The sequence below is a fragment of the Taudactylus pleione genome, unplaced genomic scaffold, assembly GCF_031769625.1.
Source record: "Taudactylus pleione unplaced genomic scaffold, aTauple2 ptg000054l, whole genome shotgun sequence".
In the NCBI taxonomy this organism is placed as follows: domain Eukaryota; kingdom Metazoa; phylum Chordata; class Amphibia; order Anura; family Myobatrachidae; genus Taudactylus; species Taudactylus pleione.
Genome location: NW_028284456.1, coordinates 5,129,066 through 5,144,679, shown reverse-complemented (window position 1 = coordinate 5,144,679; position 15,614 = coordinate 5,129,066). Strand labels below are relative to the sequence as shown.

General features: G+C 42.6%; 1 pseudogene; it reads right to left on the bottom strand.

Annotated features, from left to right (window-relative positions):
• Positions 1 to 8,420: 8,420 nt before the first annotated feature.
• Positions 8,421 to 8,539, bottom strand: LOC148535216 (5S ribosomal RNA; annotated as a pseudogene).
• Positions 8,540 to 15,614: the final 7,075 nt, after the last annotated feature.

Genomic DNA, 15,614 nt, shown 5'->3' with positions numbered 1-15,614 from the left:
GCACATACATAAGTGCACACACACTTCCTGATTTGGGAAATGCCCACATGCAAACACAATGTTGGAACAAAATACATACACTATAAAATATATCACTCCAAACACTTGTTTGATCCTCAGATAATGAAAAACTAAATTATTGAAGCAATGGTGGTGTTACAAGGGCACTTTCTGCGCCCCACATACAGTATAACGGCCCCAAGACCCCCGCATTTATCATTCTTAATCCTTTCCTGCACATTGAAGGCACTATATATGCTACATTTTCATTTCACTACAGAGGATACCCTCTATGAATGCTGCAGACAAGAGTGAATAACCACTTAGTGTCCAGTGCAGCTATACTGTGTGCACAGGACGTTTCTGTGTGGCGCCACCATTGGGACACTGTCACAAACCGCTCATGCGAACGCCGGGTGACCCTTCGCTGAACTCCTCCTATCAACTGTCCATCATCCCTGGTCTATTCTGGATTGGCTCCTGAGGCTATTTCATTCTGGTGTGAAGGCTGCTCTAATGCCGGTGATAGCATTTCATGTGTTTCTGGTTGTGGCTTAGGGCCTGATTCAGACCCGCTCGCTAGATGCGGCCGCTCGCTCCCAGCGTATGCAAATTCAGATAAGTGACGTCAAGGCAGGCGATCGCAAGGCATAAGCACTTTGTGTATGCAGACGCCCACCAGCCTGTCTTTAGCCGCCCACTAGCGTATGTAATTTCCTGGAAGCATATACAACCATCGGTACAATAGGTTCCAATCGGAAATGACTGCAGCTCTTGCGGTTGACTGTACCCTACCGCAAGCACCGCAAGCTCTTCAGTGTATAATTCAAGCAGGTGATGTGTACTATGACGCTGCCTGTTAATTATGCACGGCTCTGAAACGGCTATGAAACACTCAGGCACACCTGCGTTCACACCACCACTCCCCCGTTACTACTGCCCTGCCCCTGTTACCACCCACAAACGGCCTCTCCTGTCACACATTCAGCTGGGTTGTCTATGCTGGGCGAGCAAGTGCTTCCCGATTGCTCTGACTAGTTTGCGCACGCACACTGCGATGCATGCGCATTTGCTTAACATTGGCCAGGAAAGAGCGAGCGGCTGCTTGCTAACGGGTCTGAATCAGTCCCTTAGTGTCCTGTTGGTTCAGTCAAGTACCAAGTTCTCCTGTCAGCTTTGTTATCCTGCCGTTTGTGTCATCCAAACGGCACAGTCCGCATACTAACTTTCTGCCGTTTGTATCATACAGGCGGCACGGACCGCACTCCTGTGTCCAGAGTGCGCAATCAAACGTCCAGCTGCATGTGTCAACTCGGCGGCACAGACCGCACTCCAGCGTCCAGAGTACACAATCCTGCTTGTGTCAACCCAGCGGCACGAGCCGCACTCCAGCATCCAGAGTATGTAATGCAGCGTACCGCCGCTTGTGGCAACCCGGCATTACAGGTCGCACTCCAGCGTCCATAGTACGCAATCCAGTGTACTTTTGTCTACCCGGCAGCATAAGCCACACATCAGCCACAACTAGCCAAGGCATAACAGCCCTCAAGGCTGCTTCACGGCCCAAAGGCCGCATCTTGTTCTACGGCCCACAGGTCACTACTAGGCAAAGCTTACCAGCCCTCAAGGCTGCTTCACGGTCCAAAGGCGGCATCTTGTTCTACGCCCCCCCCAAGTACCTCAACTAGCGAAGGCTTACCAGCCCTCAAGGCTGCTACACGGCCCAAAGGCTGCATCTTGCTCCATGGCCCACAGGCCACAACTAGCCAAGGCTTATCAGCCCTCAAGGCTGCTGCATGGCCCACAGGCTGCATCTAGTTCTACGCTCCACGGGTCACAACTACTCAAGGCTCACTAGCCCTCAAGGCTGCTGCACGACCCAAAGGCTGCATCAAGTTCTATGGCCACGGGTCACAACTAGTCATTGTCTTCCAGCCCTCAAGGCTGCTTCATGGCCACAGCTAGCCAAGCATTCCAGCCCTCAAGGCTGTTGCGGGACTTTCTAAAATATTATACCTGTATCCTAACAGACACATCTGAACTATTTTTATGTCATGTGTCACATTTATTTTAATGTTTTTATTATATTAGTATTTGTGCACAAAAGGAAAAAGACTATCATTGAAAGTATGGATCAACTAATCTTAGCCACCTCTTAGGACCTCAATGGACATGCAGGGCTGGATTAAGATCCACATGGGCCTGTGGCTGAAATTGATCAAAAGACTATTGTAAGAAGCAGAGGAGATATGACCAAGTCTTTGTGGGTGGGGTCAGTGCCATATGGGCATGTACACCCCTACTCATACTTTCCTACTTTCCCAGAAGGTGTGGTAGTTTCCTGATGTTTTGGGGTAGTCCCCCGCACCCCCAGAACAGTGGCCAGATCTCCCGCATCCCGCCCACTTCATAGTGAAGTGTGCAGGATAGGGAGAAAATTGTCTGGAATCACGGGTCAGTAGGGAGGGGGAGAGGCTAAAATTCAGCAAATTGCAATTCACAGGGGTGTGGCCTAATGATGTGGAGTTTGGCCCTGCCCCAGAGAGGAGAAACCAAAAGTAAGTAAGTATGCCCCTATTCTATAAACCTAAATGTCTCCTTACATATGTACTGTAAAAGTAGAACAAATTATTATGTTGTTAGGAAAATAGCAATACAAATGTAACACTTATGATTTATGACCAACTGTGTAGCCAGCTGGGCAACTGGTCACCATTATGCTATCATGATTATGGGCCTATTTTTATGTGGAAGCCTGCATCTGTAGACTGATCAGCCCCATTATTAATCAGGCCCTTAGAACAGTGGCGTAATTATGGTATTTGGAGCCCAGGGAAAGTAAAAAAAAGGAGCCCCACCCCCCCCTCAAGTAGGTGCTCGCGTTGAAAAGTGGGCGTGGTCACATGTCACAAGGGGTGTGGCTACTGGAAAATGTGGCAACATGACACCACCGTTTCTCGTCACTCTGGGAACATTCCTTTCCATTCCATATGCACCTTAATGCCCCAAGTAGTAGTGCCCCTCTTGCAATGCCCACTGTAGTAGTGCTCCTTATGCAATGTTCCCAGTAACTGTAACCCTTATGGAGTGCCCCCTGTAGTAGTACCCCTATACAGTGCCCTCAGTAGTGTCTCTTATACAGTGCCCCAGTAGTGCACCCTTATACAGTGACCCTTATGCAGTGCCCCAGTAGTGGTCCCCCCGATGCAGTGCCCCCAGTAGTATCCCTTATATAGTGCCTCCAGTAGTAGTCCCCCCTATGCAGTGGCCCTAGAAGTAGTCCCCCCTATGCAGTGCCCCCAGTAATGCCCCTTATATAGTGCCCCCAGTAGTAATCCTCCCCCATACAGTGCCCCCAGTAGTGCCCCTTATTTAGTGCCCCAAGTAGTAATCCCCCCTATGCAGTGCCCTTAGTAGTGGTCCCTCCGATGCAATGCCCCCAATATAGTGACCCCAGTAGTAGTCCCCCCCAGCAGTGCCAGACAAAGACACACACGAAAAAAAAAAAACACTTACCTGAATCCATGCTCCTGCACCTGAACCCGCCGCCGTCCGCTCCTTCGTCCTCCCGGGCCAGCCCACTCTGTATTAAGGAAGAGACAACATGACGTCTCTCCCATCACCCACTGCTGGAGCCGGAAGATGGAGCTCATGAGTGAGCTCCAGCCCGGGTCCGGCAGTGGGCGCAGCACAGTGGTCAATGAGAGTCTGTCTGACTCTCATTGGCTGCCCAAACAAACACACTGCCGCCAGATAGTACGAGTGTACTAGCCGGCGGCAGTGTTTGTTACTGTGTAGTGTGGACTGCATGGTCCGCATTACACTGACCAGTGTCCTGGACCGCGGACAGCGGTGCAAACACACACACACCCCTCTGCGCCTCCGCTCCGATGGTGCCCAGAGCACGAGCCCTGCTTAGTTACGCCACTGCCTGAGAACATGGAAAAAGTAAGTAATTTAGTGGTATGGAAAGAGGCTCTGCTGATCTGGGAAATTACCAATAAGTGCAATGATGACCTGATTCATAGCCGGTCGCTAAGGCACAATTGTTCACAGCTGCTTTGAGCAAGAAAATGCTAATCTAGTGATCGCTTGCTAGATTGCAACGCACAGCGCAAGTGGGTAAACACCCTTCACAATGAAAACACACCTACCGGACCACGTAGCAGAACGAGCGACGACTACATATGTAGCTGTCTGACGGATGCAGCCATCACCCTACGCGGCCATCGAGATTACTTGCCAGAGTTGTGTGTTCTCATCTGAACTTTCGAGATAACCTTTAATTGCATATGATTCTATTGCAATCAGTGTAAAGCCGCACCGTTTTTTTGTTTTTTTTAAATTGATGTTGCTGGAGTTTTTACATTTTATTTTACCCAACTTTTGTATGTCCAATTATATATATTATCTCTCTCTCTCTAAATATATACATATATATATATATATATATATATATATATACACAGGGCCGGTTCTATGATTACGCATGGTACGCGGCCGCCTAATGCGCCACATAGTGAAGGGCGCTGTGGCCATGCAGATTTATTTATTTACTTAGCCAGCAGCGGAGAGGCTTACCGCGGTGCAGACTGTGTCACTGTGACACAGCTGCACCGCGGTTCTAATGGAACTAATGCATTCGGCAACGTGATGTCATGACGTCACGCCGCAAGGTCGCAGGGACACCGTGCAAGGGCGGGAGCGCATAGGTGAAGGTTGGGATGGGAGCCGCGGCCTGCGCTTGGAAAGGCCTGGAAGTCTGACGAAGTAGTTATATTGGCGCCGCAGAGCCAGCGCCCAGCTCTGTGTAAGCAGTATTGTTTTGTGGGCTGGAGCAGCTGAACCGCCCACCCGGGTCTCCAGACCAGACGCCGTCACCAGGTTTTGGGAAGGCTGTCTATCGTCATCCCCCCTGGCCCAGGGCTGCCTGGCTGGTAAGTTGGAATAACACTGTGACAGACTGACAGCATGTGTCACACTTCAATAACCCCCACATCTAGTGATGAGGTACTGGCCTGGCCCTGGAGCAGGGTATAAACCTGCATATGGTGTTGATTTATAGATATATATCTATAACATATATATCTCCAAAAATAATTTGACCCCTAGGCTAACATAGCATAAAGCTATATCTATCCATAGGACTTAAACATGGTAATGGTGTGGTTTTATAGATATAGCTATAGAGCTATAGGCTAGCTATATCTATAAAATCACACCATTAGCCTGTTTGAGCCATATAGATAGATATATAGATACAGCTATATGATAGGCTAGAGGCATATTCTTTTTGGTGAGGATATATAATAACATAGATATATCTATATTTGTAGATAGATTTAGCTGTAGTGAAGCCATGCCCCATCTGGGATTTAATAAGCAAAAATGTGAGGTGTATTTTTTTATTTATATATATATATCTATATATATATATCTATATATATATATATATATAATCACACATTCATGCATAGGAGTGTATATGTCTTCACACTGGTATGGCAAAGTGGCAAGCTCAGCCGCCCTTACTGCACCTGCCAGCATCGCTCGGCTGCCATGGCGAGTCCTTTTGCTATGTTATTTGTGGCCATAGAAGAGATTCTATCACTGCAATAAGCGTTGATACATGTTCTTTGCTACACACATATATATATATACTGTATATGTATGTGTGTGTATATGTAAGCATTGCCTATCTCTAATGACAGGGTGACTCTGAAAACGTTGGAAACCTAATAAAGGACCATTTTAAATTTATTTGAAAAATATTTGAATGCCTCCTGAGTTCTATGTATGTGTGTGTGTATTTTTATATATATATATATATATATATATATATATATATATATATATATACATGTAGTTGGCATCCCGGCGTGCGAGATGCCGATGGTCTTAATACCGGTGCCGAAATCCAGACAGGTTGGGATCCCGGCATCAGTATACCGACCGTCGGCATCCCAAAAGTAAGTATCAGGGTGCAGTGGTAGGGTAGTATTAGCTAGAGGGGTTAGGATTAGGCACTAGAAGAAGGGTTAGGATTAGGGTGTCGGGGGAGGTAAGGTTTAGGCACTAGGGGAGGAGGTTAGATTTAGGCATCAGGTTTAGGGTGAATGTAGAGCCAGACCCTACATTTATCCTCACCTCATTTACATGACGTAAAATTTTCAAATTTTCTCAGCTTTATCTGTCTGTCACCCAAAATGGCTTTGGCTACATCTGGCCTTATTGTAAATCTTCTTAAAATGAAAAAAATACATCTATTTTTATTCCATATAGAACTAGATTATTACAAACTATACAATTATTAATATCAGGTGTGCCTGGAGTATGGGACAAATATTTAAGCTAAATTTAAATCGCACAATTATCATGCAAGGGGAGCTAAAATCTATATTCGCTTACTAAAAAATGTAGGCTTGGGCCGTCCCTGTATATATATATATATATATCTATAGATATATCTATCTATATATATATATATATGTATTATATAGATATATATATCTATAGATAGATAGTTAGATAGATAGATATCTATATATAAATATGTATATATATATATATGTGTGTGTGTGTGTGTGTGTGTGTGTGTGTGTGTGTGTGTGTGTGTGTGTGTGTGTGTGTGTGTGTGTGTGTGTGTGTGTGTAACAGAAGATTACAGCACCAGTTAGGTGCAAATCCCTCTATATAATGTAATTTCTCAATGTGTGTATTTTATCTCATCCGTGTGTATATTTGTAAACAAAAAATGTGAAACAGTTATCTTGCACCCCTCAACAATATGGGTGTCAGCTCAACCAGAAAACAATGTACCAGTGGTGATCTGTTACATACAAAAAAGATGAAAATACAAAACTGTCAGAGAGCGCCTAACGTGCTTAAATAACCTTATATATATGTATGTATAGGTAAATCAAATGATTATATAATCTGCACAACTAAAGTGCTGAGTGCAAATGATCCTTCATTAATAAATTCTCTAAATAAATAGCAACGATATTTCATAAACATGTGCAACAGTGCATAAAGTACAAATTGATAAAAAGTGCAAAAAATTAGTTTAAAAGTGCATAAATACATTTTTAATACGACACAACAATAATAGCCTTTCCATATGAAGGATAAAAAGATATAAAAATGAACAAGATATAGATAAAATCGATTAAAAAAAATTTAAAAAAATTCAGAATAAACAGGGATAAAAAATCATAGCTTATCTGATTAAAAATGGCAAGTTGAATGGGAAGAGAATAGGAGCACCAACGCGTTTCGTCTGTGTCCTTAACTTCTTCAAAGGATAATCTAGCTCCTATGGGGTCTCCAATATTTATACCCCCTCAAATAAGGACAAACAAGGAATTATAGGACTCGTTTTTGACATCACTTCCGGTTTTCTAATTGGCACTTATCCATTAAAAGGAAATAATAGCTCAGTTCTATATTAGACTGTCCTTTTAATCAGTACGTTATCGATCTATATATCAGTTTCTTTGGTATAAGTTACTCATGGGACTTAATCTTTTAATGAGTCCCGCCTTTCACCATGTAGCGTCGCGTCACTTCCGCCCTTACAGTCTAGGCATCGCGGCACTTCCGCCTGCTTCTTAGTGTGTAATGTTATTGGTTCCTTGCGTGAGATTGTCTCTGCCTCACGTCACTTCCGCCTGCGTCATTCCCATCTTCATTCAGCGCTGTACCACCTCCTTAGCTGTCCGGGATAGGCTAGCTGGCACACTCGCTCCCCTGGTCACATGTGCATCGCGTCCCTACGTCACTGCATTCCTGGATCTCTCCGGTCCGTTCTCCATGGCTAGCGGCATCCATCTTGGTACTCCAAATGGTATCTCCACCCGCGGCCATTTTACAACTCCCAGAAATTCCTTTTTCACCGCCATCTTTCTGCTCCTATTCACCTAGTAATTTCTTGAGTTCTGGAAGTAGCAATTTAGTTATTGTTTCCTATGTAACACAATGGGAACATTGTTAGTATAAACATAAATTACCTGCCATGTATTAGGTATATGTGAAATTGATTATTTAGAAATCATGATTATTCTTAGGACCAGATCCCCACTTAAAGTTAAAATTAAAACATCTCTGCATGTAAATATGACATACATTAGTGTGTTATTTGTTATAAATCACAACTACGTGGTATGTGTATATGTATATTCTGAATTGACACTTTTGAACTTTCACAGGACTTGTTCAGTATATTCTTTAAAAGATGTAAATGATAAAATGGGATTATCCTTTAGTCTTTCTCTGTACATATATGGACTTGTTGAGAATAGATAGTCATTCCAGCTATTCTTGTATTGCTTCATATATTTGCATGAATCTTCAAAATGTAGATCAGGGATTTCTTTGTAAGTTGAATGTCCTGAGGGATTTATACTTATATGTCCCATGGAGAACTACCGTACCTGGTCTTCCCTAGAGGTCTCCCATCCAAGTACTAACCAAGCCCAAAGGTGCTTAGCTTCCAAGATGAGACGAGATTGGGCGCTCTAACCCAGGTATGACAGTAGGTAGTATTAGGACATAATAGTACCCTCCGGACATGTTTTCACCATCTTCATCTTAGAGGAATGGGGCTATTTCGTAATTATCATTGAATCCTCTAGGTATCATTGTATCGAGTTCAAAGATCCAGTACATCTCACGTCTGAATAATTTGTTTGCAAGATCTCCTCCTCTGTCTCCCAATTCCACATGTTCTATTGCTTTGAATGTCAGTTCATCTGTATCCGATTTGTGGTGTGAAATAAAATGTCTTGACACCATGTGCGTCTCCACTTTGTTTTTAATGTTCCTTATGTGCTCTTGTATGCGAAGTTTCAAAGGTCGTTTAGTCTTGCCCACGTACTTTGTTCCACATTATCAATTCCAAGAGGTAAATGACCGAGGTTGAGTTACAGTTGAGATGTTGTTTGATTTTATATTCTTTACTGTTTGAAGAATTACTGAAACTCTTTCTCTGTCGGTGTAAAAATTTACATATGTTGCATCTGCCACATTTGTAGCTACCTGGACAACTGTGAAGGATGCTGGATTTTAAAACATTGGTATCTCTTAGCATACTAGGTTCTAGAGTGTCTTTGAGATTCCTTGCCTTTCTGAATACTATGGGGTGTCTGGGTGGTAAAATTTCCTTTAAAACTGGATCCATTAAAAGAATTTTCCAATGCTTGTTAAGGGAATTCTTAATTTCTTTCTCCTGTGCATTGTATGTTGTAATGAACGGAATGATCTTCTCTTTCTCTTTTTCTTTTGGGCTCTTATAATCCAATAGCATATTTCTCTCCATGGTATTCATTTTTTCTTTTGCTTCTAATAATATCTTTGGAGGATATTCTTTTTCTAGAAATCGATTAGTGTATATTTGGATTTGTTCATTACATGTTTGTATTTCCTACAATTTCTTTTTATCCTGTGAAATTGTGAGTATGGTATGTTCTCCTTCCATCTTCTTAGATGTCCACTTTTGAAATGAAGATAACTATTGGTGTCTACTTCTTTTATGAAATTTTTAGTAATAATTTTGTTCCCTTCTCCACATAAAATAAGATCAAAGAATTCAATGGTACTCTTGCTTATTTTTGACGTGAATTTTAAATTAATCCGTTTATCTGAAATGTGGTTTAAAAACAAATAAAAATCTTCTTCTGACCCTTCCCATATTATTAGAATATCATCTATATATCCGCGGCCATTTTTCCGGTGTTCTGCGCATGCGCAGTAGACTCCGGGCACTAGAGTGTGCCCGGAGTCTACTGTGCATGCATAGCATGCCAGAAAAATGGCCACCACAGGCATTTTCGGCATTCTGTGCATGCGCAGTAGACTCCGGGCACACTCTAGTGCCTGGAGTCTACTAAGGCTCCGGTGGCTGGCTAACCGCATCAGTCGGTCACTGGGGAGAGAGGAGGGGGCCCCGCACAGGGAGTGCACACAGGCCCCCTCCTCTCTTAAGATGCCCCTGCATCTGTGACATATGTACCTTCATCTCCTGGGCCCGGCACTTCTTGGGATGAAGCAGCCCAATTGGAGCTCCCCGAGGAGTGTTGGGGGGAGGGGTGGGGGGTGACAGCTTCAGAGGTGGGTGGGGAGGAGTGGTGGGGGGAGGCAGCTTCAGAGGTGGGTGGGGAGGAGTGGTGGGGGGAGGCAGCTTCAGAGGTGGGTGGGGAGGATGGTTGGGGGAGGCAGCTTCAGAGGTGGGTGGGGAGGATGGTTGGGGTGAGGCAGCTTCAGGGGTGGGTGGGGATTGACCATGTCATGGTCTTTCTCTTCGGTGATGTAATTCTAAGAGATAATTTAAAAAAAAAAAAAATTTAAAAATCAAAGTTTACATTAATCAGTATACATTTTTGAATTATTGTGGAAATATATTTGTCTATCAGTGTTTTTGTGTTTGTTTAACCCCATCTAAATCCTGACTTCCACAGGATATTTGCAACATCATATCCAGATCTCCCAGGTTTAGCAGAGCAAAGGCATGAGCAATGTCCTGTTTTTTAAAAAACATTTTAGAGGATTACATACAGACACCTGTGTCACCCTTGTTTCTTTAAAGCATAGACACTGTGGAAACTGTAGCCTAACAATAAAATGGTGAGACATCTTCTAAATTAAATCAGACCTGGCAAAAAGCATCATGTATAACACACACACACAAACACACACCCCAATGTCTACAACAATTAAGCAACTTTGAAAATCACAGTATTTTATTTAAGACTTTCAAATTGTTTGCAGCCATTTAAAAAAAAAATGGCTACAGACCTTAATATGAAATAAACAAGCAGGCCAAGAAAAACAAAAATTTTTTACATATATATATATATATATATATATATATATATATATATATACACACACACACACACACAGAAACGCATACACAACACAAAGCATAAACCACACAATGCATATACAATGCATTACCTACTTTGGCGGTTGCCCGCATGCAGTTGATCCAGGAGGACCGGGGTCCGCCTCCAGAGATCTGACCACCTCCTCTTAAGTTGGACCACCATCCTGCGGATGCCCATGCGGTGAAGCCTCCTCCGCACCTCCGTGTATGCCCACAATTTAATGCGGTCCATGACCTCCGTTAGGACCACAGTTCATGCCTGTAAAAGCCGGAGGATCTCATGATGGCAATGACAAATATTACAGTGTGCAAACTTTATATCAACTATGGTGCAGTCTGATTGGTAGGCCATTCAAAAATGGTGGACAGACACAGGACATTTCTTGATTTACTACATCTATATCAACACAACACCTATTATACAGCATTTGACTCACCTCATCCCACAGCTAGGATATGCCTGTGCGGCTAGTAGTACACTCCCAACACTCAGCAGCTCCTTGTGAAAGTGATTTGAAGTTGGTGGGCCGGTTTTAAAGGGTATGTTGGTCGCTTGTGCATTGCGTAGTGCACTGCGTGGGAGTGGTGTACAGTAGCAGCAGTGTACACATATGGCTATAAATAGCAACGCCTGAATATTTGCAATTTGCAGTCATGGATTCTGAGGGGGCCAGTGTAGAGGACTGCATAACTGACATACATGATTTTCTGGATGAATTTGGATTGGGAATAGCATCAGAAATTGAAGTTATGGACACACTTACAGATGTGGGTGAGGAAAGTGTGCCTGAGCCCCCACCAGATGACCTTCCTCCACCATCTACAAACACATCACCCCCAAATGTGGCTGGCACATTACAAGGTCAAGATATTACTTATGGGGTTACGGATACTCTCATCCAGGTGGCACTAGCCAGATTCACTTTTGGACATAACATTCCAGTTCAACATCGAAAAAGAATCTGGGTGAAAATTTCCAAGATCATCCATTGGAAGCACTCCACTAATTTGGATGCTTATTTTGTGTGTAAAAAGTAAGTTTATATATTTTACGATCTTTGGAAAAATTTCTTCAAAATGTGGTTTTATTTTCATGTTTTCCCAAGAAAAAAAATGGTTATTTAGAATTAACAATGTTGCAAGCCCAATGGTCAATATATCTTTTGGTGTCATATCAAGATGTTTTGGTAAAAAAATTAATGAAGCTACATTTTTCAAAAGGTAGGGTGACCTTTGCAGCCGACTCAAGCCAAAGCTGAATTTGCGGATCAAACACCTTAATGGGCCAGGGGGTCCCCTCCCTGACAGCTTGGCTTTGACCCAAAGGCAACATCAAATTTTGGGGGCCTTAGATTGGAGGTTAGTGTTGGAGGCCAAAATAGACCATCAGGAGCCTCCACAAAATGACCAACATGCTGAGTCTGGTAATTATTTGCATACACCTGTCTCTGTATCTGTCTATTTTTGTGTATTTAAAAAAATAATTTTATTTCTTCCATTTTAAAGGACCTGGCATGGCTGAAAGCCTGCAGATGGATGGGGTGACGGCACAACCTCCATCAATTGAGCCTCCCCCATCCTCCACTGGCACCCTTAACTAAGTCCTGGATGGGCTTAGGGTGGCAGTGTAAAGGCAAACAGCTGCCATTTAGGCAGTCCAGGCCAGCATGTTGGAGCAAATCTCCTTTCTAAGGTCCATAAGCCAAGATGTCAGGGAGAACAACTGACCTGCCAAATAGAAGGTGAGGTGGACCAGTGCCCTGCTGTGGCTGGACCGAGCTCCCAGCAATGTCCACGGTGGTCCACCCAGATCCGTAAATTCAGCTTTCCGGAGTCGGCTGCAAAGAAAAATAAAAAAGATTGATCTTATTTTCACCCAGAATTTTCGGAATGTTTATGTCCAAAAATGTAATCTGGTTAGTGCCCCTGGAAGCCCCATAAGGAATATCTTAACGTTGTATTGTGCCATGTGATGGGCCAGCCACATTTTGAGGTGATGTGTTTGTAGGAGGTGGAGGAGGCACATCTGGTGGCGATACAGGCACACTTTCCTCACCCACCTCTGTAAGTGTGTCCACATCTTCATTTTCTGATGCTAATCCCAAACCAAATTTGCCCAGAAAATCATGTATTTTTAATGTTAGAAATTTATTTTGTATTTTTGAAAAATTTATTATTTTCAATAATGATTAACAAAAATGTTATGGCAAAAATGTTTGGTTTTTGAAACAAAAACAACCAAAAATTTTAAAAAACAGTCAGTACTTTTTCATATTAAAATGCTTTTTTATCCTTCTTCCAAAAAATACAAACAACTAGATCTACTATGGAACAACAAATCCGGGTCTGGCCTGGCACTGTATTGCTAATAAGGCATGTATTTACTCTGGAATGGCATGCTGGGATGTGCAGTTCCACACCAGCTTGAAAGGAGTTTCTAAAAAAAAAACATATTACACTTTAAATACTTAAAAAAAATGTATCATGTATTTGTGTAAAAATAAATATTGGGACAATTGTTAGGGAAGTATAAGGTTTTTGGGATTGGTATCTCTCTAATTATCAAAATCACAAACAAAAACAGTAACCAGAAACAAAAAAATATATATATGCTAATTAGCGCATTGTAACCAGTGGGTTAAATAATTAATTTCTACATAGGCATATAAGTTGTAACACATAACCTGTTTTAGGCCCCATTGAGGTTTGAAAAGAGATTGTATTCCTGCAGTCTGCACATACTGGTCAGATAACCTTTTGAGGTCAAACAAGCTATATACTGAGAGGTCCTAACTCAAACCTGTCACTATTAGTAAATGTATAATGAGCACTTAATGCCTTATATGGTGTTACTAGCAGACAGTTAGCCACATTCCAGTGGGTGACCATTGTAAGATGTGTAAAGACGCTATGCATTATGGGTTACTCTATACAAAGGGGCTTTGGAAGAGTTTATCTCCAGACATTAGGACACGTCATTACTGTATTTCTTTGTCTGAGTATATCTTAGTGCTTACAGAGCATGTGCAAGAGATAAGTATGGTTCATGCTATGTTGTACCAATCAGTGCTTGATACCCAGTTTGTAACTAAGATGGGTTTAATATCCGGAACGCCAACACCCATATACTAGGGTATATAAATCAAGACCTAGACAAAGGCTCTTTGGCTCGTGTATGGATCTGATACTGCAGTAAGGTGCCTGCAATGTATTTTGAACTACCTGGGAATTGTGAAACGAGGGTTCCCCAGATGAAGATGAAGTACATCTTATGTTGAAGAGGATAAATTACCGGTGTCATCTGAATACATAGACAAAAGTTGAGTATACTGTATACTTTGTATGTTTGTTGTTTGTTTGTTACTTGTAAATAAAGTGTGTTCATTTGTACTCACTAAATGGTCACGTGTGTGTACTATTTCATTTAGATCAGAACGAAACCCACCGTTATGCACGCATCCACTTTGCAGTTATACAATGCAATGAGTAAGACCTGCTACTCTATTAATTGACTGCATACATCGGTAGCATAAAGAACAAGCACCTGCTCACGCAGTGCTTGTGGTAGACCCTGGGCTCCCGCAAGCACTGCGAGTACTTCCATTAAAATAGATGCGAACTGACGTGTACAATGACGCTGTCTTTTAATTATGGATGCCCTTAAAACTCCGTTTTGACGGTCAGACACGCCTGCGTTCGCTCCACCACAAGCACATTCCCCTGTTACCACCCACAAATGGCACTATCTGTGACTCAAAGTAGCGCGAACTCTGTGTACTACGAGCGCACGATTTCCCATCGCTGAAAATGGCTTGCGTACGTGCACTTCGAATTATACGCATGTGCACTGAGCAAAAATCGGCCGGCAGCGAGCTATCGCGCCTTAGCGACCGGCTCTGAATCAGGTCCTGAATCGCTATTGAATATCTCACCCCACAAGCAAAATCCCCATTCTCTATGTGCACACAATAGAAGGCTCATCAGAGTGCCAAGCCAGCATCCAGCATTCAATCTGTCCAACTACTTCTATAAGAACCATAAATGTACAACCCTGCACTAATTTCCATCCACACACAACAAATTGTCTGCAACCCTGCAATTATAAGCACCCAATGTTACAAAGCAATATTTGTGCTACAAGGAACCATTCTACCACATACATGAATCACCTCCTAAGTGGCTAATATATATTTTCAAAAATATTCCCCAAAATTGACAATTTTTTTTTTTATTAGCAAATTATGTAAATAAGATCTATTTAATCCTTATTCAATATAATGTTTTAACAAAAATGTAAAATCAGGTTTTAAATAGGTATTAATTGCATAATGTGATAATAAACCATTTTGGGGATGTTTTTGAAAAAAATAACTTTATAGTTAAAAAAACCCTGATAGATATATATATATCTATATCTATTATATATACATACACACACATATATACACACAGCCCCCGCACCCTGCTGCCAGACACCATGCACCCCGCCGCCACCAGACCCCCCCATACCTTACCGCAGATGCCGCTGGACCCCTGGCAAGGACGCCGCAGGACCTCCGCAAACGCAAGCCAGACCCCCTGCAGATGACGCCAGACCCCAACACCTCCGCCCACGCTGCTGAAACCCCCAGGCATTCTAAATACCAAAAAATCCCATATCTCAAATGCTCCTGGTCTCAAGCATTTCAGATATGGGAGGCTTGACCTGTATATACAGTATATATCTAATATA